The sequence below is a fragment of the Oryza sativa genome, chromosome 11, assembly GCF_034140825.1.
Source record: "Oryza sativa Japonica Group chromosome 11, ASM3414082v1".
In the NCBI taxonomy this organism is placed as follows: domain Eukaryota; kingdom Viridiplantae; phylum Streptophyta; class Magnoliopsida; order Poales; family Poaceae; genus Oryza; species Oryza sativa.
This window is the reverse complement of record NC_089045.1, coordinates 30,505,410-30,530,576: the sequence shown is the minus strand read 5'-3', so window position 1 is coordinate 30,530,576 and position 25,167 is coordinate 30,505,410. Positions and strand designations below refer to the sequence as shown.

The 25,167-nt window shown below is 39.1% G+C and overlaps 2 long non-coding RNA genes across 2 annotated transcripts; one reads left to right on the top strand and one right to left on the bottom strand.

Annotated features, from left to right (window-relative positions):
• Positions 1–4,509: 4,509 nt before the first annotated feature.
• Positions 4,510–5,384, bottom strand: LOC112936844 (uncharacterized). The gene is made up of 2 exons (XR_003239259.2): positions 5,265–5,384; positions 4,510–5,178 (listed from the first exon to the last, which is right to left on the bottom strand). It is a non-coding gene; the product is annotated as an uncharacterized lncRNA (long non-coding RNA).
• A 6,400-nt stretch (positions 5,385–11,784) lies between these two features.
• LOC136354124 (uncharacterized) lies at positions 11,785–13,651 on the top strand. Its single transcript, XR_010737902.1, has 2 exons — positions 11,785–12,131; positions 13,132–13,651. It is a non-coding gene; the product is annotated as an uncharacterized lncRNA (long non-coding RNA).
• The last annotated feature ends 11,516 nt before the right edge of the window (positions 13,652–25,167 follow it).

The following is a 25,167-nucleotide window of genomic DNA, read 5'->3' as shown; positions in this document are numbered from 1 at the left end:
AAAGGAGAAAAGGTAGAGGAGATCCCGGAGATTGTTTCCCCTCAATCAATTCGGCCGGAGAAGGAAAGGAGCGGCCGGATTTGGAAGGAAACGGCGACGGCGGCGCGCTAGGGTTTCGGGCGGCAGCGGCGGCTCGAGGAAGACGAACCTGACAGACGGGACCCACCTGTCAGCGGCTGAGAGAGAGAGGAGAGCGGCGGCGCGGACTGGGCCGACTTGGGCCGACTGGCCGGGGAGGGAGAAAAGGAAAGAGAGAGGTTTTGGGCCGACTTTCGGCCCAAAGCCAAAAGAAGACTTTTTTTAAAACCTTTTTCAATTAAATTATTTCTTAAATGCAATTCCATTTATTAAAAAATACTTCCTTAGCTCAAATAAATCCCAGAAAAATCTAGGAATTATAGAATTAAGCAAAGTATTTAATGAAATTTTATCTGGCCCCTTTTTATATTGAGATTTAGCAAATTAAAATTAGATCTTCTCTTTTAGGCTTTTAAAATCATTTCTAATAATTCCTTTTAAACAACAATTTATAAGTTAAGGATTTTTAAACAAGAAAAGCTCTTAACAATTATACTTAGATCATTAATGATCAAATAATTACTGAACTGTTCTTTGTATTATTTAAGAATTGAGCTCTGAAAAATCCGAGAAAATTTCAGAGAGTTGACTTAACCATGGAGAATTTAACAAAAATTAAATCCATCCATGCTTTAGATTTAAGAAATTTTATTTCCCACATTTTACTTCACTTGAAAATTAAAGATCATTTAATATAAATTCTATTAATAATTTATTAAATAATTTATAAATCCTGAAACGAAAATCAGGATGTGACAGAAAACCAGTGGCAAGCACCTCAGGATGTGTAGTGGGGAAACATGAACTCCTGTTCTTCTAGTTCAAGCGGCATGCCTCCATTCTCCAACTGGTAGCGTTCGACTTCCTCTCGATGGGACTTGGGTGAGATCACTAGGAGGATGGACACCCTTGAACCGCAAGCAGGAAAAATCTAGCACAACCTCGAAGGACACATAGCTCAAACGCAAGAATGGCAGTGAAATGCTGATGCACAGTTTACCAACATCAACAATCTGATGCAGCAACAGCACGCTAATCTCCAAGCTTACTTCCGCTTCCAGGGGTTCAATCCCTATCAAGGGCCCTGAGTAAAAGGCAAGCTTAGGGGGAGACGTCTCTCCCCCACTGAGGTAACTTGTATCACATTACATATTTAACTTGTATCACATTACATGTTTCCCTTTCAAGTTGCATGTTTAATTTTTGCATTGCATTTATAAAACTTAAAACAACACAAAAACTTGCAATACCAAAAAGATAGGTTAGATTTAATATGCTAGGTAAGACATGCTTAGTTCTTCATGTTGAAATGATGAATAGTTGCTCTGTTTTATATCTCTCATATATGGGTTCATGGTTAAGTACTCTCTCAAAAGTTGAGTAAGAAAAGCCAAACATTATCTGGGAACCTGAGGGAAGTGAGCTGCACTTGCTAATCTAAGTCTAGGTTGTTGCGAGATATGAGATAGTAAATAAGAGTTGCTATAATCCTGTTCTAAGTTTGACTTGAATTCCAGATGTTTTATTTTTCAAAAATGATAAACTTGAAAGTTCCTCATTTGATATGAATTCCTACCAGAGTCAAAAATATTCGTATTGATAAACTATATACATTTTGGTTGCTTGTAATTCCGTTGAACTTTGTCAAATTTTGTGACTTGTGTAGATACTTTTCATACCATATGATCAAGATCATACACCCACATATGCACACATATGCTAAATTTCTACACTGGAAGCTAGCATCCATTTTATCCACTATATCCATTTCATCATCATCCAAAAATAATCTCCGTTCCAATTTATGCTTTCTTCTCCTAGAAAAAAATCCTTTGCGAAAAAAAAGAGGAGGGAAAGGCATGGCTATGAAAAGAATAAATTTCTGCTCTTTCAAAGATGTTGAGCATGATAAAAAAAACATATAGAAAAATATAGCCATGCCCTCTCCATATTTATGAATGGAGGATTTTGGAGAAGAAAGTATGCATAAAGGAGAAGCATTTTCTTTATTGTTATCCACATTCCATTTCCACCATATTACTCACACACTTGCATGATCTTGATCTTGAGTATGTCTAGTCATTTGCTTTAGTCCAATTTTTGACTTAGTAATAAATGTGAATGTAAGTATGCCACATTTGATACCTACCAAGCTCCACATATCAAACCTTAGAGTAGGAATCATAAAGGCAAATTTGGTGAGGAATCCATATTCATACACTTTGAGTGATCAAGAGAATCATATGAGGAACTTGGATTTTTTTGCAAAATCATTTGGAAACTCCCGGAATAAAAGTTGAATAAAGAGTGGGTGACTAGTGCTCTAATTGTTGTTCTGTCTCTCAACCGCTCAAGACAAGGAAAGGCAGTGTCTTGCGGGAATTAGGTGTAAGGGTAAGTCACCGTGCCAACTTATTTAATTTGAGAGAGAGTACCCATAACTTACACTTGTACATTTGAGATATACAGTATAGTAGCAACTCCTAATCAACAACCAAGTCTTTGTTTTCTTTTGTCCTTTACTCGGGACGAGCAAAGGTTTAAGCTTGGGGGGTTTGTTGACGGTCATTATCGACCAATTTTGACCGTCAATACTACCCAATTAATGAAGACTAGATATGCTTGCAATGCAAAATTTCCAAATAAAATATCTACTCCCACTATATACTATGCTACTAACATGTATGCAGGAGAAGCACATATAAATGGAGGAGAATCAACAGAAAATAGACGAACGATCAATCAAACGCTGTCGAGAAGCAGACTTGTAGATAGATGGGCTCATAACACAGAATTAACACGAGCAAACAAGCCCAAAATTCACACCACTGGGCTGAGGATCCACCGAGAGATACACCTGCCAAAAAGTGGGCCAATTGGGCCAGTCCAGGGTTCGGCCGAACCTTGGGTTTGGCCAAACCCAAAACAGCCCAGATGGCCTAGAAAATCCACAGGCTGGTAGTTATCGACATCCCATGGCAGTTGTGACCGTTTCTACCCGAAGCAACCGTCATGACACTTGGCACAAGGAGGTGAAGCAAGAGGGAATATGCTTATTGGATATCTTGAGCATCACCACACTCCCAAGGCACCTAATGGCCTATAAATACCACTCCTCTCATTCCATTCTACACACACTCAAGAAGAAGAGCTCTCTCCCTCTCTCAAGTTTAGTAGTATCCTAGTGCTAGTGGAGTAGGAATTAAAATAGTATTCTTAGTCCTCGGGTCTTCAGGAGAATTCGGGTATGGTTCTAGTAGCTTTCCTCTCTTCTTTTGTATGACTTATCGAATTAATAGAATATTCTTCTTTATACATCTTCGGTATTTTATTCCATTCATATTATTTGAGTATCGACTTTACTTTATACTTGCATCGATATAGCTGTGTAACTAGCTTACCAGAGAGGTACATTGATGTGGGTTTAATGTTCGAGTATTCGGTTGCTCTATGTCAGCTGCAAGGATGCAGAGTAGTATTTAGTAATATAAGCACGGTGCTTAGATTATTGGATACCATTAATTAGGGTTATATGCTGCGGGACAGTAGAGGTGGGCCGCTGATGGTGACAGCTCAGTACGGGTATTCCTACACGTTAGTATATAATCCTAAGTACACTTTCCTGGGGAGGTTACTCCTCCTTATTTAGCTCCGGTTGGAGGTTGGATGGTCATGACAGGTTGTCATAAGAAACTCGACAACCAAGGGTGGTCTCTCGAAACACCAGGAGGGCACTGTTAAGGGTATTGGTTGCATGACTGTATACTAGCAAGTGTAGACTAAAGATGTATGTATATTAGAAGTATAGGAATGAATTCTTTTCTTATTCTTTCTCCACTTAGCTTAGTATTTGTTTAGTGAGGGAATCTTAGTTCTTTCTTCTGTATGTCACCTACCCTTTGAATCACTTAACCCCTACACAAAACTTGATGTATACAAGTAATATATAAACTATTAGCATAGTACTCTCTTGTCATATCTTCCCTTGGGATTAAATAAATACGATAGCTTGGAATACTCCGGGTGAAACGCTACAATGGTATGTCCGTGCGCTTGTGGATCATTTCTGTGACCATAAATATACCATGAATATTTCTACGTCATGCTGGGAATTATATTTATAGTAATGTCGTTAAGAAATACCAACACACGCCCTGAACCCGAAGCAAGATTTAGACATACACTGGAGTGAAGCAGATCTCCTAGGCCGCCGTGATTTGCCATACACACGAATAGTAAGAGCAGGTACAATAGCAGGCTTTAAGCTAGCTGTAAACATATTTTAAAGAGGTAAAGGAAGAAAAAGAAGAACAGCGGGCTATAGATCTGTAGCTAGCTGCAGGATGGACTCTAAGACGTAATATGTGTATGATAGGTGGGACCAGATATTAATAGTATAGTAAACAACTATTATATGAATTGGCTATTACATTGGCTATAAAGTAGTCTTTATTATAGTTTACATTTACAAAGACATATTACACATATGCATGCTGGGCCGCATGCTATTCGATCTCACGGGAAGCCGGTCGAAACTACGGGGGAGCAGCGCAACTAGCAGGTGTACGAACGTACGTATGTCCCAATTATCTGCTCATCTTACTGTGCGTACCATTGCGGTGATTTTAGGACTACCTTCATTCTAAAATGTTTGACGCCGTTGACTTTTTTTAAAAATGTTTGATCGTTCGTCTTATTTAAAAAATTTAAGTAATTGTTAATTTTTTTTTCTATCATTTGATTTATTGTTAAATATACTTTTATGTATACATATAGTTTTACACATATCACAAAAGTTTTTGAATAAAACGAACAAACATGTTTAAAAAAGTCAACGATGTCAAACATATTTAGGGAATGAGGAAATATTTACGGAGTAGGAGTACTATTTAGTGCCACTTACGCGTGCATGACGGGATGGACGGATCTATACGATGGATGCGTTGGTTGATTGCTAGTTGATTCAGTAGGAGACGGGGGCCGGAGCCGGAGATGAAGCTGGAGCTTGTTCGTGCTGCACGACTCGTGGTTCGTGGTCGTTGTTGTGTGTGATTATCCGCACGCGCGGCCGGCCTGCACCGTCGGATCCTTGTTTTCCCTCTAGCGATTCACAAACGCACAAATATCGCAGAATGAAACTATCAATTATATATATTAGTGTTGATAGTGAATAAAGTAATTATTACCAGCTCCCTGCCCGTCCCCGCCGCCCTTGGGTTTACCGATCTTGTAAGTCCTACTAAACGGTTGAGTGGTCTGGAAGTACGACGACATCCTTGCTTTCTATACGTTTTGGTTGCTTGCAGCAAAGCCTGGAAGGGGGGCTATTTATAATAAGCGTGCCCGTGGCGAGTGATAGTGGCATATCTTTTTCTTTCTCTCTTTTCTCTCTAGTTTTTTATGTGAGGATAATGATCGCCTCTTCTCGTCTAACAGAAAGGGCCTACATTCTCCGTTTTTAAACAACTGTCAGCGTTCACTATATATTATTATTTCATGTTGACCACTAATAACTCAAATGGTTTTCCTTCAAATAACTCTCCAACGGTTGGACTAAGGCCCCGTTCGATCTCTCCAACTGGAGAGATATTTTCCGTGCACGTGAAACGAGAAAAGCTCATTAGCACCTGATTAATTAAATATTAATTATTATAAACTTGAAAAATAAATTTATTTGTTTTTTAAATAATTTCTATATAGAAATATTTTTTTTAAAAAAATACACCGTTTATTAGTTTGAAAAACATGCTAACAGAAAACGAGGAAACTGAAGTTTGGAGTTGGAGTATGGAACGGGGCCTAAGATGCACAAAACTTTCACGCCCACAAACAAGGTTTGCTATTTTGTTTTGCAAATAATTTTTGAGCGGACGGAATTAAATTTCGAACGAAATTTCTAGGCCAATCATGAAATTTAAACAAAACTTTGCTAGTTTTCGCTAAATCCAAACAAATTCGAATATTTTGGTTACCGGTACCCCTGATGAGACGATTTTCTGGTAGCATTTATCACCCATGATGGATTCTTACACTGGCCAATCTATGAGAATACTTCACCATCGTTGCAAGAACCATACATCCTGACAAGTTATGTGTGTAATTATTAAGATTCTTGTGCGCTTTGTTCTCTCTTCTGAAAAAGGGGTATGCACGTGTTAATTCGCCTTTTTTTCCCCTACTGCAGCACTCAGTAAAGTTATTCTGATATTCTCTATCACGAAATGACGGCACCATAATAGAATTTACTTTAAAAAAACTCATTGAACAAACCAAAGATGCCTCATTATCCTACCGCGTAAAGAATAAATAGTTATAAATATAAACACCATGCTGAGTTGAAGACTCGAAACCGGTAGACAGAGTCCACTAATGAACTGTGTAAAGCTCAGTTTGCGACAAAGTTCGTGACAAGAGAATTTCGAAAACCCTCCTGCTTGGTCGCCCGGGAGAGGGAGAAAAATCCGGAGCTCCCTCCCCTGCTCGGCAGGAAGGTGTGGTTTTAAAAAAATTTCAAAATGTTTTTTCTTCTAAATTAATTATCCAATCTACGATCCGATCATACATTTCTATTCGTTGCAATTAAATCTTTACAACAAGACCACACATGATTATATTTCGACGAAAAATATTTTAGCTCTTTTTATTGATATTTTTTGAATATTGCATATGGTCTTTTTGATGTTTCAACTAGTAGTTTTACGATGTTTCAGCTAGTATACTCGTAATGTTTCACTATGTACGGATCAAATGTTGCAGTGAATTTTGATATTATGGAATGCGTCGTTGCAACAAATATATGGAAACCCTCTATTAAGGGAATCCATTTCATTTTTTTGTTCCACTAAAAAAATGTTTCTGTCGACGTTTGATGTTGCGATTCCGGTATTTGCATAGTATGGGGATCGTTGGTACTAGGATATATACGAGACTGAGGTAAAAGAGATGGGGACGAGGATTTTTATACAGGTTCGGGCCCCTGAACAGTCAGGTAATAGCCCTACATCCTGTTAGGCGAAGTCGGTCGTTGCTCTTATTCATCATAATCACACCAGTACAATATTTGGAGTAGCCTATCTAGCTGCTGTCGACGTGGTGGTTTGAAGTATCGTCACGTAGTCGAGAACAGGGTGGTCTTCCTCCTCGAATCCGTGCCCGGCGAGATCAGAAATAGCGCTTTCGTCTCTCCTGACAGTATCCGGAGACACCGTAGGGGACTAGCCGTGCTTTTCCCTGAAGTCGATATCCGACGTCTTGTCTTGGCGTATATTGGCTTGTATGTTGTAGCTCTTATTGTCCCCCCTCTCCTCCTGGGGGGCCTTGTATTTATAACCATAGATGTCCCCTTGTCCGAGTAGAACCAGGGAAACCAATATGGATACAATCCGAGTAGTCTTTGTCGTTTCCATGTAGAACTCTGGTTGTCTTTCCTTATCCAGAACTCCCTCCATATCCGAAGTCAGTTTCTGTATAAGACATGGTATGTGGTGGATCCTGTCGAGATTTAGTCAACTACTAGTAGGTATGTGGTATCCATAACCCCGATAGTAGCCCCCGACTTCAATGCAAATGAACAAATTCATATTCTCAACCGCAGACCTTGGAGTAACTGTTATCGTGCTCACATGACCGTTCTCGGTGAGTTCAGAGATAACGTTAGACTTCCCATATCAGCCTCGTGCGGGCACCTATAGGGTTTGTCTGAGTCAATCTCCGACGTCAACTAAGAAAGTACAGAGCATACGACTAAGTCTCCCGTCTTGCTGTAATCGAGAATTTGGATTGAAGTCAAGAAATTTTATCTCGGCAGGTACACCATTTCTTCATTCCGTATTCCTTGTCGAGATCCACCAACCGTTCTCGAGTGATCGAGAAGGCGCAGAGCCTGCGACGGAGCCTTGTCAACATTTGTCGTGCTCGCCTTAGTCGATCTTGGTGTAGAACCATAGAGACATGGAGTCTTCCACAATGTCGAATAGAATTTTCCTGAAATCAATACTCATAAAAGAATATTATATAGAAATAGCCCCTGAGCGAACGCTCAAAGGGTGACATGTTATAATATGTATGGAAAACTGAAAGTAAATTAAATGTACAGACCAATGTTTTGTACATGAGCGTCTTCTCTCTTACCGACTTCGATCAGTCAGTTTGTTGACTCATACACTCTCCCTAAACCCTAGCCTTGTCGTCGGAGAATCGTTCTCGGAGGATAAGGCTCTTGGACCCATGACCTGCCTTAGTTGAAAAAGCACTGATCCTAGCCCCCAGCCGTGAAGTTGGAAAACTCAATTTCCGATCACACGGCTTGGTTAATACGCACGGCGAGAACTCTTACATGACCAGGTCTTACATGGTCGTTTGTCTCTACATGATCCAACAAGGCCTTATCCGCTCTGGGCGTCCTCAGCCGAAGTTCCCTTAGGTTCCTCAGAGGCCTTGTCAGGACGGCGTAAAGGGATATAAGGATAGGTTTCAACTCTAGGTGTCGTCGTGGTAAGGGATCTCTAGGTAAAACACTTGGCGATATTGTGTACCTGATATCAACTTTGTTGAAGTAGAGGTAGTGGGAGAATCGCTACACCTCTGGTTGAGGACCAGGTAGTAGTCGTAACTCAACCACTTGAAGTAGAAATAGTGGGAGAATGGCTACACCGCTGGTCGAGAACCAGGTGGTAATCGTAACTCGACCACTAGAAGTAAATGTACGAGAGATTGCTACGATTGACTGGTTGAGAACCAGCGAGTAGGTGTCTCTCGACCATTTGGAGTTGTGGTACGAGAACCGCTACGCTGCCGGTCGAAGTTCAGTCGTAGCTATTCCTCAACCATCTGAAGTCGTCTGAAGTCGGGGTGCGAGGACCGCTACGCTATTGCCGTAGTCATATCTCGACCATCAGAAGTCGTGGTGCGAGGACCGCTACGCTATCGCCATAATCGTACCTCGACCGACTGAAGTTAAGGCGCGAGAGATTGCTACAATTTACCGGTTCGAGAACCAGCGAGTAGAATTATCTCTCGAACACCAATGAAAGTTGCGGTGTGAGAGATTACTACGATGTACTGGTTCGAGAACCAGCGAGCGAGTAGAATTATCTCTCGAACACCAATGGAAGTTGTGGTGTGAGAGATTACTACGGTATACTGGTTTAAGAACCAGCGAGCGAGTAGAATTATCTCTCGAACACCAATGGAAGTTGCGGTGTGAGAGATTACTACGATGTACTGGTTCGAGAACCAGCGAGCGAGTAGAATTATCTCTCGAACACCAATGGAAGTTGCGGTGTGAGAGATTACTTCCATGTACTGGTTCAAGAACCAGCGAGTAGAATTATCTCTCGAACACCAATGGAGGTGCTAGAGTTGGTTTATTACATGTGCATCTCATGTGGCCAGCATGACTCACATACCCAACCCGTAGCATATCTGGATGTCCTGTCCGCAATAATGTTGGGTGATCAAGCCGACATCGTTCGCGAGCAATTATCCGTTAACAACCTTTTCTCGAGTAGTCCAGCCATGGCCAGTGCTATGAGATAGGTCGTCGGTCTTCGTTGGTAGGTTGGGCGCGACAACTCTGCATTTGTCTAGTATGTTCTCGATAATGGAGTGTGCTTGTTAACAGTGAAATTTGGTAAGCCCGGAGTAGTCATCGGCTTAGAGTCAGCATCGGCTTCGAAGATCTGAGATTAGCCGATGAGAGTTGTCAAGTCGTCAGTTGTCGGATTCTTGCTATATTCGGTTAAGGAAATTGATCTACTAAAGGAAGCTTATCCAGAAGAGACCGAGTTCAAAGAGAATGCGGCATGGCAAGTTATCTATTAATTAGGAATAGTTTGTTAGTTTCCTTTTATCTTTAGGAAAGTGTGTTTAGTGTCCTATAAGGACTTTATCTTTTCCTTTTATCTTTAGGAAGGTTTCTTTCTTGTCCGACAAGGACTTGTATCAACCCATGGGTATAAATATGTATACCCGAGGTCTATGTAATCTATCTTCACGATCAATACAATTCGGCGCATCGCCACCTTTTACCTTTTCTACTTTATTTTATCGTCCGGCGGGACTTGGCACCTGACGCGGGGCTGCATCGGTGTTCGATCTCCGGCTAAGGGGTAAGTCCAATGTTCCACTGGCCCAGACAATTGTATCGTTTACGTCGGCGTCGTTCAAGGCTGAATCAGTACATTCGACCTCTTGGATTGCTCTGGTTTGGATGATATATTTGCCTACCTATTTATCATATGTCTCTGTTAATCTAGTCTTAGCATATCAATTTAGCTCTATCGGCTGCTTCTCGTTTTAGGGTTTCTGCCGGTATCGGCTAAATCATGTTGCTAGATTAGATTAGCTTAGACATCTACCACCCTGAAAACTCAGTCAACGGCTTGATTGTCTAGATATTATGTTTCTTTTCATACTTAGTGCTGCATCAGTTAGGTTTGATCTACTAAGTCGTGCTTAGAACCATAATCTCTAGCTTGCTTGTTGACTGCCAATAAGGGTTTCATCGAGGTTTTAGCCGATGAATTATCTGGACGTTGCATCGGCTTATAAGGATTGTATATATAAGTTGGATTTAGCCAATGACAACAAAGGTTTCATTGATTTATCTAATCCTGTGGTTTTTATGACATCGGACCTCCAGCCGATGTATTATTTACCCTTCGGATCAGTATTTGTTCTATTACATCATATTGTTAGCCGATTGGTTTCTACTGGATTATGTTGATATATTATTGTTATTTATCATCATCAGCCGATCACCTTTATATCATTATCTACATTGGACATATAGCCGATTGCTTAAACCCTATCGCTATCGGCTGGTATCGGCATCGGCTATTATCAGCTATCGGCTGGAACTACTTCATCGGCTTGTAAGCCGATCTGCTGTTTTGATCTATTATTTGCATATCTTGTCAGTTGCAGGATCAAACTGACTGGTACGCCCGTATCCCATCAACCTTTGGACCTGCACTAAAGCTAAGCAGATCTCCCAGGCTGGTGTGTTCGATTTTTTTCATCAACAGTGCTCGACCACAACCTACTCGAGTGCTCAGTTGTTCCTGAAAAATATTTTCTAGAAGGCAAGACATATAGCAGAGAATATCGAACATGTACTCAAAAAACTGCATGGATCTTCTAGTATTATCAGGATATAACGAGCAGATGAAATATCAGGCATTATGTAAACCGTAAATAAGCATGATTTATACTGAAGAAAATAAAGCGAGCCCCCAGTATTAAACCGTTGTAGGCCTAATATAGGGAGTGCTCACATAATAGATATTGTATAAAAAACATGCTCTAGGTAAACATAATAAATCATATATATGATAATATCGTATGATCTGAAAAATAAGTACGGTAAATTGTATATAAATTATTGCGTACCTTTGTAGATACATGCTGGATGTATCTACGGAATTGGTAGATTAATTAAATTAATTAATCCACTAATTATCATAATTATCCTTGGTAACCGTTGAATTGTCTTCTGTGCATGTATAAGACGGCAAACCAGTGCATGCTTGGGCGTTTTTGGTGAGGTACGGCTGCTGTGTTGCTTCTGTTGCCACGCAACCACGCTACTGTTGCCCTGTTCATGTGCTTGCTGGCCATTGGATCAGCCCATGCATGTTTCTGGCCGTCCGATGCACGACGAGCCTTAGGTCTTTTGTCTGCTCCATCGTTCTTTCCCGTCCCTTTAGAACCACGCCGCCGGTAACGCCCGTGCTATCATCTGGCTGCTGGAGGACGGTAGGAGATCCATGTCGCTGCCACCGCCGCCGTCGCCGCCGATGTAAATCTTGGCTCGCCACCGCCGCCGCCGCCGCCGCCGATTTGAGGTCTATTCCCCACCACCTCACCAAACTGTTCCCCTGCTCATCAAAGCCTATCGAAAATCCTTCCCTGTGCCCCTGAAGTTCTACCATTGCCTCCCACCGCCGCTGTCGCCGCCGCCGTCACCCCCTGAAGCTCGCTCGACGATTATGTGACAAGCCGCTCAGCCCCTGCAACCTCATGCTCCGACCGAAGCGCCCAGTCACTACAAGGTAATGCCCCTCGATCCGCCTTGCGTGTGGCTATGCTCTGCCGGACTATTTACTCATTTCACTACCATTGCTGATTTGTGTGATGCACGGTTACTGTTACTATCATTGGTAGAGCTGACATAAAGAACTGACAACAAAAAGGAAAGCACTAACAAAATATAATTATCCTTTTTACGCTGAGTAATGCATGGAACAAACTAGCTAATTGGAATGACCTTTGTTGAGCCATTTAAACTAGACTATCAATAAAGGTTTAAAATACAAATCATCCAGTGCTGTCTCACGAGGATCATTGCAATGTGCTGATTGCATATGCTAATATTGTAATGTGTCTTAATTTAGTTTAGCGGTCATGCCGATAGGTTCTTACAATTGTTGTCATGCTTTTTAGCTTCTATGACTTAGGCTATGTATGCTCCTGCTCTCCATGTCTTCCCTTCATTCCTTCCTTGCTGTCTGATGAATTGGTCATGCTTTCCCACATCCATCTATAGGTCAGACCATACATCAATGGCTGAGAATAGTAACAAGAACCAGTTGGTTTTGGGTGAGTGCATAGTCTGAACATCGTGCCCGAGTGCAGTCCAATATTATCGCAATTTGTGTGCTGAGACGAATGATATCTTGAACTAATTATGTGATAATTGCAAGATGTAATACAGCTCAGCATACTGTACATAATCTCTTCTTAAATTTATACTGTTTGCACGGAGAAATCATGTACTTATGTATTTGTTAGGTCTACATATAAGAAAGTCAGTGGTCTACATTGCAAACGGAAAGCTAATCTTTAGAATCAGCCATATTATTTATTGAATTCCTATCAATACATTAGTAGCTTATATGAAATTATTTGTCATTGTTGATTCCCGTTCTACACTGTATTTGGTATTTATCATGCTTCGCTTTGTCAGTTGGCGACCTGGTGTGATTAGAAATATTTTTGTCTTTTGATTTCTCTGTGGATGGAATGACATTCTTTGTTTGTTTGTTTCTTCAGGAATCAAGATTTGGTTTAAATGAGGGAAAGATAAAAATTCTTGAGTGGAAGTTTCAGATCTAAGACTGACTTGGCATGATGTTTCTGTACTTATCTATTCCCCTCGACGATCTTCCCTGGCCGCAGAAAGGTCCGCGCCCAAATCTCCCAATCAGTACAAGGATCCTCCTTGCGTGTTTTCCCAAGTTGCTTACTCTCCCTGAATTTGCTGATTACTGTGATTTACGAATGCTGCTATCAGCAGTGCCAACATTAACATAGAGATCAGAATCTACACCAAGGTCGACACAGCTGAATGTGCCTCCTTTGCTTGGGTTATTTCTGAGCTTCACCGAGGTTTGTGCTTTAACTGTTGCCATTTACTATCATTTGCTATAGCTTTTTATATGTTTGCTATTACGCAAACTTTTCTATGCAATGCACTATGCATAATATATGATTATGTTGTATACGCTCCAACATCACGCGCCCACTTGGCCTGATGTCAATGTTCTTATGCCTATGATGGGTTGATGCTGTATAGCGTCCAGCTTTCGCAATTTCTGTCAACTACAAATATTTTTGGCGTGTGCTATACAGTTAATTGGGCTAATATGCTAACACTAATATTTAGGCACATATAACTTTGTTACTCTTGCATGGTAATGTTTAGGTTGTCTCCATACGGTTCTTCTTTTGTCAACATACCTTTTTCTTTTATTTACGTGTTTATTTCTCATTATACTTATAACAGTGCCGCGGGGATACAACCTAGTTGAGTCTGCATATGCATGTGCACATGTCGGGAGCAGCAATACGTGGCGATCTTGGACAACGGTGTATCCGGCCTGTCACCCCGAGTCCGACCAGGCCACGCGTAAAGTCGATCAGCATAGTAGTCGGTTTCGGTCCCTCGAGGTGTCGGCGTGTTGTATTATTTCGGCAACATCCTCGCGATCGTCAAATGGTCGGAAATACCGAACAGACGCATGTCCTCCGCGGCAGCGACATCTTAAGCTTGATTGATCTCGCCGAATCAAATAGCTGATGAAGATGATTCCAATCTCATCGGGAGACGTATTCTGGCTGGGTTGGATCTTTCTGGTCCGAAGTCAACGAGTAGCTTCTTGTTGAAGAATCCATCTTTTGAACACATCTCGTCGGAATCCTAAAGCACCAAAACCCCCTACCTAGCGCGCCACTGTCGACGTTTGATGTCGCGATTCCGGTATTTGCATAGTATGGGGATCGTTGGTACTAGGATATATGCGAGACTGAGGTAAAAGAGATGGGGACGAGGATTTTTATACAGGTTCGGATCCTGTTAGCCAAAGCCGGTCGTTACTCTTATTCATCATAATCGCACCAGTATAATATTTGGAGTAGCCTATCTAGCTGCTGTCGACGTGGTGGTTTGAACATTTTCGATCTACTCAGTGAAACAATTCCGATATACTTTGTGAAATAGCGTGCAACATTTAAAAATAACTCAATAATAAGTTTTTTTTTTCATCAGAATATATCCATGTGTGGTCTTGTTTTAAAGATTTAATTGCAACACATTTAATGGTGCAATCGGATCATGATTTGGATAAATAATTTAAGAGAAAAAATAGTTTAGAGTAGTTTTACATGCATCCAAGCTGCTGACGTCATGCTAATGTGTCGTGCTCCTGTTTAATGCGCGCGGACGGACGAGATTAGGGGCGCTGGATCGGACGGCTCGGACGGGCGCCCGATTTTTTTGGCTCCCAGATCGGGCGCCCGATCCGTAAGCCTCCCCAGAGAATTTACATCTCCATGTGTTAAAAGAAAACGCGTGCCTCTCTACCGCACGTCTTCCTTTATACCTTGAGTGATAAATGCGCATGCCGACAATTTTCAGCAGAGTCTAAACAGATTGAACAAATGAAGGACTTGCTCGAATAAATTAAAAAGCACAGCAACAAACAATATTAAACAATTGCATTCGTTTGATTGGTTAAGCAATATATGTGCAGTCTGATCTTTGGTGTCATGTGGAACGAATTGTGTTCGTACCCCAATTTTTATTTTTAATTTTGTTTTTGATTTTGCTCTTATTTTTTAGGTTTAAGGATTTACCCATGATATTTTCAAATGAAACCATCGTTTGTCCCTCTTATGGATGACAGTTTTTTTTTTAAGATAATGGGAATTTTTTTAGATGGTTAGTGGATCCCACAATACCAAGTTAAACAAATAGAAAAGAAAAGGAAAAAATGATTTAGGAATTTTGAGGTTACCATTGTACCCCTGATTCATTAAAATTTTCAGCAATAGAAATGGCAGTCAGATACTCAGAGTCGTTCTCCCGCACGGCCACACTGTTCCCATCCTCAAACAATACAGCACGGTATCTTCCCTTCTATGTGAATGACTTTTTTAAGCTGGAACTTGTTTGAATGTTCACAGCTAGATGAAGAGAAACCAATACAAGTAGCCTCCTGAAGGTTATTTCTCCTAGTTGCCCTCTTGATAGCCCTTAGTAATAATCCTGTTGGCAACCCTTTTGGCAAAGTCGCAAAATCCGATCGACACACTTAAACGACTTGCGGTGATATGGAGTCGCCAACCATCTCAACCTCGCAAAAGCTAAATCAAGATAGGTTTTGTAAAAAAAGCTAAACCGGCTAGCAAAGCAGATCTAGAGATCAAAATAAGCCTCTAGGCTGATTTAGATCGATATAAGTAAAACTACTCGTTTCGTGGGCAAACGAAAGGTTTACGGGACAAACCTACAAAAGGATAATCGCACTCTCGTGGCGAGGATAGACGGTTTACAGCGCAAACCGACAAAGATGGACGAAACTAAGATAAAATAGAAAACATGGTTGAAAAGTTGTCGAAACTGGAAATTGACAATAATAAAAGGGGGTAGCGTACGAGACCTAAAAGTGGATGGATGCGAAGACAAGAATTTAGACAGGTTCAGACCCTCTCAATGAGAGGTAATACCCTATTCCTGTTTGGAGATTTGAATCCACCGGGTGTATATTGATCTGACGATCTAATTGTGGCTAAGCCCTTGGAGGGCTCCCTGCCCACCTTATATAGGTTGAGGGGCAGTGTTACCAAGAGAGGAACCTAGCCGGATACGGCATCAGTTTACTTAATCTACTTTATAATATTACCGAATCAAAACTTTAGGCCATTCCTTAAGACACAAGAAAACGTAATACCCAAATCATGGTCCGTTACATATTTCATAGATATAACATATTCCCTATATCCAGTCGGATAAGCCAGCCATGTAGGTATATGGTACCCATAATCTCCATATTAGCCCGTGAGACTTTCACAGTCGAAAAAATAATTTTCTCCCGAGCTAGATTACTCCAAAGCCGAGTGTTTCTATCATCTTTGACATAGTCTCCCGAGTGCTTTTATCTATTCAGAAGGTTGTGAAAGGCTGAAAAGAATAAAAAACAATTAAATATATACCCAGGTGCATCGACTAGATGCACCTAATAGGTGTAGCCTCCGCCTATGTGGTTAGTTGAACAAACTAAATATATAGTCAGATAATGAATAAATCAACCAACTGAGTGGTTTTAAGCCACCTAAGTAGCATAATAATAGCATATGCATTATAAACCCCCGAGTAAACAAGACTCAAGTGATAAAACCGACTTCTTTATAAAATATGACGCGAGCAACCTAAAGTTGACTACATCTTTGAAAATTCAAATAACAAAACATCTATAAAGAAGCTTGTATGTTGTGAATAAAGAAATTTCCAAAGTATCGAGCACACACCATGCGCGCACTGCTTTAACAAATATGCTTAAGTCCCTAAAAGACAGATGGTTTCACCACACCTGGAAATATATATCATATGTGGTGTAAAATCTGAGTAAATAAACTCATAAATGATTTACCAACCTATTAACAGCGAAATTGGAGAGATACTCGGAGTCGAAGAACAGATCGAGGTGGATTTTGAGGGAGAAGTAGTTGTTTCCAAATTTCGGTTGTGCATCGGCTAGAACAGAGTCGGACTTAACTAAGCCGATATGGATAGAGTAGCCGATACAGGTGTGTTTGGGTTCGCAATGGGCCCGGATTGGATTGCAAAGCATTGCCGTGCAAGGATACAGTCCATTATAGGCAATTGTATCTAATAATTAGGAATATTAATGTCGGTTTCTTAGAGATTTTGCAAGAGTCCGCCGTAAGGACTTGTTTGTGTGTTTCTGTGACTTAGGAAAGTTTGAGTCATGTCCATCATGGACAAGTTTGTACTATGGGTATAAATATATCCCAAGAACCATATAAGAAAACAACAACCGTTCAATACACTCTCGGCGCATCGCCACCTTTTTATTTAGTTATTTTCGACGAGTTCTTTCTTCAAGTTAGAGCATTGGTTTCGATCTCCTCACAAGAGGTAATGCTTGTCACAGTGGTTTGCATTATTGAGGTTATTATATCGTTTTAGATATGTTAATCTTGTTAATATAATCATTGTTTATCATATATCTTAGTTAATCTATATCAATGGTTCAATTTATCTATATCGACCAGATCTTTTCTAGGGTTATGCCAGTATCGGCTAAATCATTCTGTTGATTAGATTAGCTAAGATATCTACCACCATGAAAATCAGTCAGGGGCTTGATTGTCTAGATATATTGCTTGTTTTCATACTTAGTGCTGCATGAGTTAAGTTTGATCTACCAAGTTGTGATTTGAATCTCTAGCTCTAGCCTGCCTTTTGATTGCCAATAAGGGTAGAATCGAGGTTTCAGCCGATCTTACCTGATATTGATGTTTTAATATATTTAGTTAATCTAATCATGCTTACATGCTATATCTGCCCCTCATATAGATATATCACTTTACACAAACTAGCATGGTGGCCCGCGCAGATTGCGCGGCTAGCATTGTTATATTTTTTTCTCACACACACACACACACACACACACATATATATATATATAACCTCCCCAGCCATCTTCTCCGAAAGGGGGGGGAGAGGGGTCGGGTAGCGTGCTGAAGTCGCGGTGATCCCGAACGGTGTTGTGGTGTTCTGAAGTCGCGGAGTTCCCGAACCTTTGATCGGTTGCCTGAAGTCGCGTTGCCTTGTTGAGCCGCAGAAGGCGTTTGTCGGCGTAATTCGTTGACTGGGCACTTATCAAAGGCAAAGGTTGAACTTAATTGTGGGAAATATTCCCTGCCGTTGACTGGAACACATCATATCCAAATAGGTTGATCATAATTGTGGGAGATTTCCCCGCCGTTGTCTGGTAACTACCTACCTATCTTCCTATCTTTCGTATAAGATGTCTTGGTTGGTTAGATCACGAAGAGCCACTGATCGATCTGTAGCCTTGTGCAGTAGCGAGAAGTCTGCTGGCACTATGTCGGTAAAGAATGCTTCATCTATATCTTTTGAGGATATTGAGAAAAGTATTTCCAACTGGAAGATTCCTAAGGTTAATATTAAGGAAATATATCATGTAGGTACTTTTTCATTACTTAGTGACTACTATATTAAAACAATTGAAAAAACTATTCCAATTAGTTCTTTGCACGAAACCCTACATCTTCTTTCAGAAAGAGAAATCAATTCTATAAGAGCTAAACATCAATATCACTACCTTCACTTTGGTCTTATACAAGTTGCTATCAGATCCTTGACTAGAAAGGGTTTGAACGTCTCTGTTCTGGCTTGTCTAAGAGATTGCAGAAATAAAAGGTTCAAAGATTCCTTACTTGGCATGGTGGAAGCCAGCCTCAGTAATGGTCCTGTTTATTTTAACACCTTTCCTGATTTTTCTGTATCCCTCTCAGACACAAATATCCATAAAGTTCTCACTCTCAACTTACAAACATCTGGTTATGAACTAGAACCAGGGAGTGAAAACATCTCCGTTACCTACAGAGTTTACTACAAAGCCATGACAACTTTAGCACCTTGTGCCAAACATTATACACCAAAAGGCCTAACCACTCTCCTTCAAACCAATCCTAATAATAGATGTACTACCCCCAAAACCCTAAAATGGGATGAGATCACCCTGCCAGAGAAATGGGTTTTATCTCAAGCTGTTGAACCTAAGTCTATGGATCAATCGGAAGTCGAATCCTTGATTGAAACACCAGACGGAGATGTTGAGATAACATTTGCTTCAAAACAAAAAGCCTTTCTCCAGTCTAGACCTTCTGTCAGTCTAGATTCTAGGCCTAGGACAAAACCTCAAAATGTTGTCTATGCTACCTATGAAGACAACTCCGACGAACCTTCAATCTCAGACTTCGATATCAATGTTATCGAGCTTGATGTTGGCTTTGTTATTGCCATAGAAGAGGATGAGTTTGAAATTGATAAAGATTTGCTTAAAAAAGAACTCAGGCTTCAAAAGAACCGACCCAAGATGAAAAGATACTTTGAAAGGGTCGATGAACCATTTAGACTAAAGATAAGAGAACTTTGGCACAAAGAAATGAGAGAACAAAGGAAGAACATCTTTTTCTTTGATTGGAATGAAAGTAGCCAAGTCAGACACTTCGAAGAATTCTTCAAAGAAAAAAACATGATGAAAAAAGAGCAAAAATCCGAAGCAGAAGATTTAACTGTTATCAAGAAGGTTTCTACAGAATGGGAAACAACCAGTGGAAACAAGGTAGACTCTGTTCATCCTCCATTTGAATCCATTCAATTATCTCATAATGGAGGAAAAGCTTGTCCACTAAAAAGTATTTCTAAAAATACATATGGAGAAACAGCAAAGGTTGAACACATAGGACATTTGGTAGAACAACAAAATTATGCAAATATATCTCTACGTTCTCTTGGTCAACAAACAGATCGAATAGAGACAATCCTTATGGAAGGCTACAAAACAGGAAGACCTGAGGTAAAGATAAATATTCCCTCTAATTCTCAGTCTTCTAGTTCTCAGTCTGTTAGTCCTATGTTTGTCCCAACAATTGATCCTAACATCAAACTTGGAAAACAAAAGGCTTTTGGATCCGCAATTTCTGAAGAACTAGTCAGTGAGCTAGCCTTAAAACTAAATAATTTAAAAGTAAATAAAAATATCAATGAGATTTCTGATAATGAAAAATATGATATGGTCAATAAGATTTTTAAACCTTCTACTCTTACTTCCACAACTAGGAATTATTACCCTCGACCAACTTATGCAGACCTACAGTTTGAGGAAATGCCTCAGATTCAAAATATGACTTACTACAATGGCAAAGAAATTGTAGAATGGAACTTAGATGGCTTTACTGAATATCAAATCTTTACTTTATGTCATCAAATGATTATGTATGCTAATGACTGCATAGCTAATGGAAATAAAGAAAAATATATTTCTGGTTTACCTCCTTTATTTGCTGAAAAGGTTAGAAATTCCCTAAGAAAAGAAGGGGGAGGGAGTATAAATTATCACTATCTAGATATTGGAAAAATCACACAAAAGATACAATTGGTGGGGGCTGAGCTTTGCAATGACCTAAAAATCAAAGATCAACTCAAAAAACAAAGGATTCTTGGTAAAAGAGAAATGGGAGATTTTTGCTATCAGTTTGGTTTTCAAGATCCTTATGTCCATAGAAAAAGAAAAACCCATTCCAAACCAATGACAAAATCAAATGATAAAAGCAAGATGAGCTTTCAAGCTACCAAAAGAAAACCAAAAAGAATTTACAATAAGAATATAAGAACAAAAGACACTGAAAGCAAAGAAACCATTTGTTACAAATGTGGCTTGAAAGGACACATAGCTAACAGATGTTTCAAATCTAAAGTTAAAAAAGAGATCCAAGCCTTGTTAGATTCAGAATCAGAAGATGTTAAAGAAAAACTTGAAGCAATACTAAATAATATAGACAATGACTCAAGTTCAGATGAAGAAAAAAATGCAGAGATTAATTGCTGCCAAGACAGTGGTTGCTCTTGTTATGAGCCAGATAATTCAGAAGAAGAGTCTGATGAAAATATACTCGTTCTAACCAGTTTAGAAGAATTTGTTCTCGATACTTTTGAAACCATTCAAGATCCAGAAGAAAAAAGAAGAGTTCTCGAAAAATTCCTTTCAAGAGTCAAGACTGATAAGGATAAACTAAAAAAGGATATTCAAAAGAGCAAATTCCTCTCTATTGATGAAGTGTTCAAAAGATTAGATGAACAGAAAAAGAAGAATGAGAAACCAGATTTGATCAGCCTATTCGAAGAACAAAAAATTATGAAACAAGATTTAGAAGAAATAAGAAAGCGTCTATACATGTTAGAATTAAAAGAGGGATTCCATATGGAAGAAAAGGACGAACCAATTCAAGAAGATGATCAGGTTGTTGGAACCATTCAAAAATAAATGAAGCAAAAATGGTACACAGAAGTTATGTATCGTTTTATAGACGGATCCTACTTTCAGCATATCACTTTAATTGATTCTGGTGCTGATGTCAATTGCATTCGAGAAGGTATTATCCCTCATAAATATTTCCGTAAAGCCGCCCACAGAATTCGTGGGGCAGATGGAGGACTTTTAACAGTAGAATATCAAATCCCTGATACCTATATTTGCATATCTGAAGTTTGCATTAAAACATCTTTTCTAATCGTTAAAAATCTTAAGCAAGATGTTATTTTAGGAACACCGTTTTTATCACTCATTCGTCCCTTCCTTGTCACAAACGAAGATATTCAATTTGAGATAATGGGCAAGCAGGTGAGCCTAAGATTTTCGTCTAACATAGATGAGATTCTTGACCAGCTTGTTCAGACCAAAAGAGAACAAATTGTGAATACAATATATTTACATGACAATTCTTTCCCATCATATCTTCCAAAATCTATGGACTTGACAGGTAAGACATCATGGGAAGATAGATATTTATTAAAAGCTACTAAAAATTTTGAATATATATGCAAGGAAATGGCTTCACAGAAGTCTGAATGGTTCACGAATATGAGTTCATGGAGACTGCCCCAACTGCCCAGAGGCCATGAAGAACGATTTAATCACAATTTCAGAGTAACAGAGCTACAACAAGGGTTATTAAACCTCTTGTGGCAGACAAAAAACAAAAAAGAAAAAGCTCATGCCTTAAATGGCCTAGCATATTATTTCAAAAACTTTGTGACCTCAGATCAAAAGATAACAGAAAAAAGGGCTAAACTACAAGATATCCCTCATCATGAGGAGAGGTTACTAGATTATCGCGAGGAGAAATCCCGTGATGGCCAAGATAAACTTCCCATGGAAGTTGAACAATCTATGGCAACAGATAAGAATACCAAGGTATTCGAGCATGGTTGTTTTCCACATAAATATCAATAACCTATTGCAATCTTTTCCACATAATAAACCATCATCATCCACAAAAAGACATGATACCATTCCCCAAACACTATACATACTGCATAATCATCCCAATTCATTCCTTCCACAATATATACTCCGGACCCAGCCAAAAGCACCATGTAGATCTTGTGCCTACAAAGATTCTTGCCAAAAGAAACTTAAAAGCCAAAATCCCATGAGTTCTACATACGAAAATCTCCAACCTAGATTAAGCTTCAAGACGGAGCAAACTTTATCCTGCTTTGGGCAAGACATCTTCAATCTTGTTTGGCAAAAGTTTAAGGAGAGACAAATGAAAATATTCCTTGGACTCCAAGATTATTTCTTTGATCTCTTAGAAGGAAGAGAAAGAAACCCAGCCATAAGAGTAATCATATATATGCTCCCTCTCTTAAGGCTAGATGACCAGGCAATCTCTGACCCATCCTATAGATTCCTGGTTCTCAAAGCTGAGATAAATCTCCAAAGATTCTGGAATCTACCCACATACAACCATGAAGAAATATCTCTCCAAACCATTATAGATCATGGTCTTGTGAATTCCATCTATGCAACCCTCGATCAGATCCTTCAATCTGATTTAGGAAGCGCTGTGAAAGATGTCTACAGGAGACTTGGACATGGAAGATACAGGATTATCTTCTCCTCCATACCACCAAAATTCACACCACCTGTTCGTCCAGCAATTCATTATATATATATCATGAATGGACAATTTAATTTTCAAGAAGACGGTACTAGCAAACTATCGGATGAAGAGGAAGAAATATATACAACAATTGCTAATCATGAAAATTGGAGATTATTTTCTGAAGCTGCAGAAATTGAAGAAGCTATCACCACAGATTATGAATATCAGCCGGTTTTCCAAAACAAGATCACAAGGATTTTTATTAGCAAATATTACAACCAAAGTTATGAATACTTCAAGGGAGCAGGGCGCATAATTAAACCAGATTTTGAAAATGAATGCTCCAAGAAAAGTTACTACAGAAGCCTGGCTCAGTGGTTTCAGAAAACAGAGCCGTCAGAGATCGACACGGTGCAATCAGCACCCATAATAATCAACGAAGATAATGAATAAAGATCTTGTCATCCCCGACAAAGATCACTATTCAAGATAAGGAATCTACACTATTCCAGATAAGATGAGTCCATAGTCAAAAGGCGATATTATGACATCTTTATTAAAGGTCTAAAGCGTCATCACCAAAGATTCTCTCCATAAAGTCTAAAGGGGTATCATAAACTCTTTGAGGTCAAGAAGAGATATCATAAAGATTCTCTACCGAGCGCTATATAAGGGGCTCATCATCACATTCCACAGGCATCGCATTTCACACACAACACATCTCACTCAACCATTCCTCTCACCTCTCCACCAGCCATCACACTCCACTCCACTCCATCTAAGTGTTAGTACTATAGTATAACCTAAATAAAAGACTCATGAGAGTCTAAGTGTGAGAGTCTATGTAAGAGTCCTTGTGAGAGTCCTGTACCTGTATAATTACGAACGTGTTGTACCAAGTCCTTGGTGTAATCTTCAGAAGGATCTACCTTCAACCTATCAAGGTATATGAATGAACACCTGAACCGTTCTATATAAACCTACTATGTTCTGAATATCTAATTCTATATCTTGTATATAATTCGTATTTACAGCTTGTCTTTATTTCCTGTACTGCATTTATGTTTGCATAATAATATAAAAAAAAATTAACAACCTGGATTGCCATCCAATTGTCACATACTAATCTCACATCCAAGATTGCATATAGATACTGCATACCTATCCTCATATCTGGTGACTAGACCCCTAGTCACTGCCCTAGGCTAGAGCTGGTGTATATATATATATATATATATATATATATATATATATATTATTGTTAAAATATAAATATATAATTTTAAATTTTGTACTAATATGACCAAACAAACTAATGTGTAATATAGTATTGTATACACGTGATAGTTATTAGTTGTTTTTAATTTTGAATTTTAGTTATTACTAAATTGTACTCCCTCCGTGTCGTTTTATTTGACACCGTTGACTTTTTAGCGCATGTTTGACCGTTCAATATTTTTTTTAATTCTTAGTTTTAGTCATTTCTAAATTGTATTTTTACATGGACCGCCTCTCTTCCAATTCCTTATATTTAATTTTTAATTTTAGTTATTTTAAATTATATTTCTATACTTTTAAATTTTAATTTTTATTCCGAATTTCATTTAGTTCTAAATTACTGTTTTTACTCTACATTCTTATTCTAATGTTCGTTTTTTATTTTTGTAACATACCCGAATTCTAGGGCTAAGCAATTTTTTTCAAAACTAGTTGAAAGGAAAGTTCTTTAATTTTGTGAACCAAAAATTTTTATTTTAAACCTAGATGAAGTTGATCGAACTCTTGCATGAATAAAAATTGAGAACAAATTAAAACCTTTTCAATTATAACCTAAGACAAGAGTGCAAACATAAATGTGTGCATGCATATACATAAGTGCGTTAGTTTGACTTGAGTTTTTTTTATGTAATTTGGATTTTGGTTTTCATTTCATGTTAGGTTCATGAACATGAATACAAGATAACTTAACTAAGCAAACCTAAAGACATTCATGTGTAATAATTATAGGGGCATGAAAATGAAGACAAATAACATCACCTCAGGTTAGGAGAAGACCAAACATAATTAATCCTTATAATAATTTAG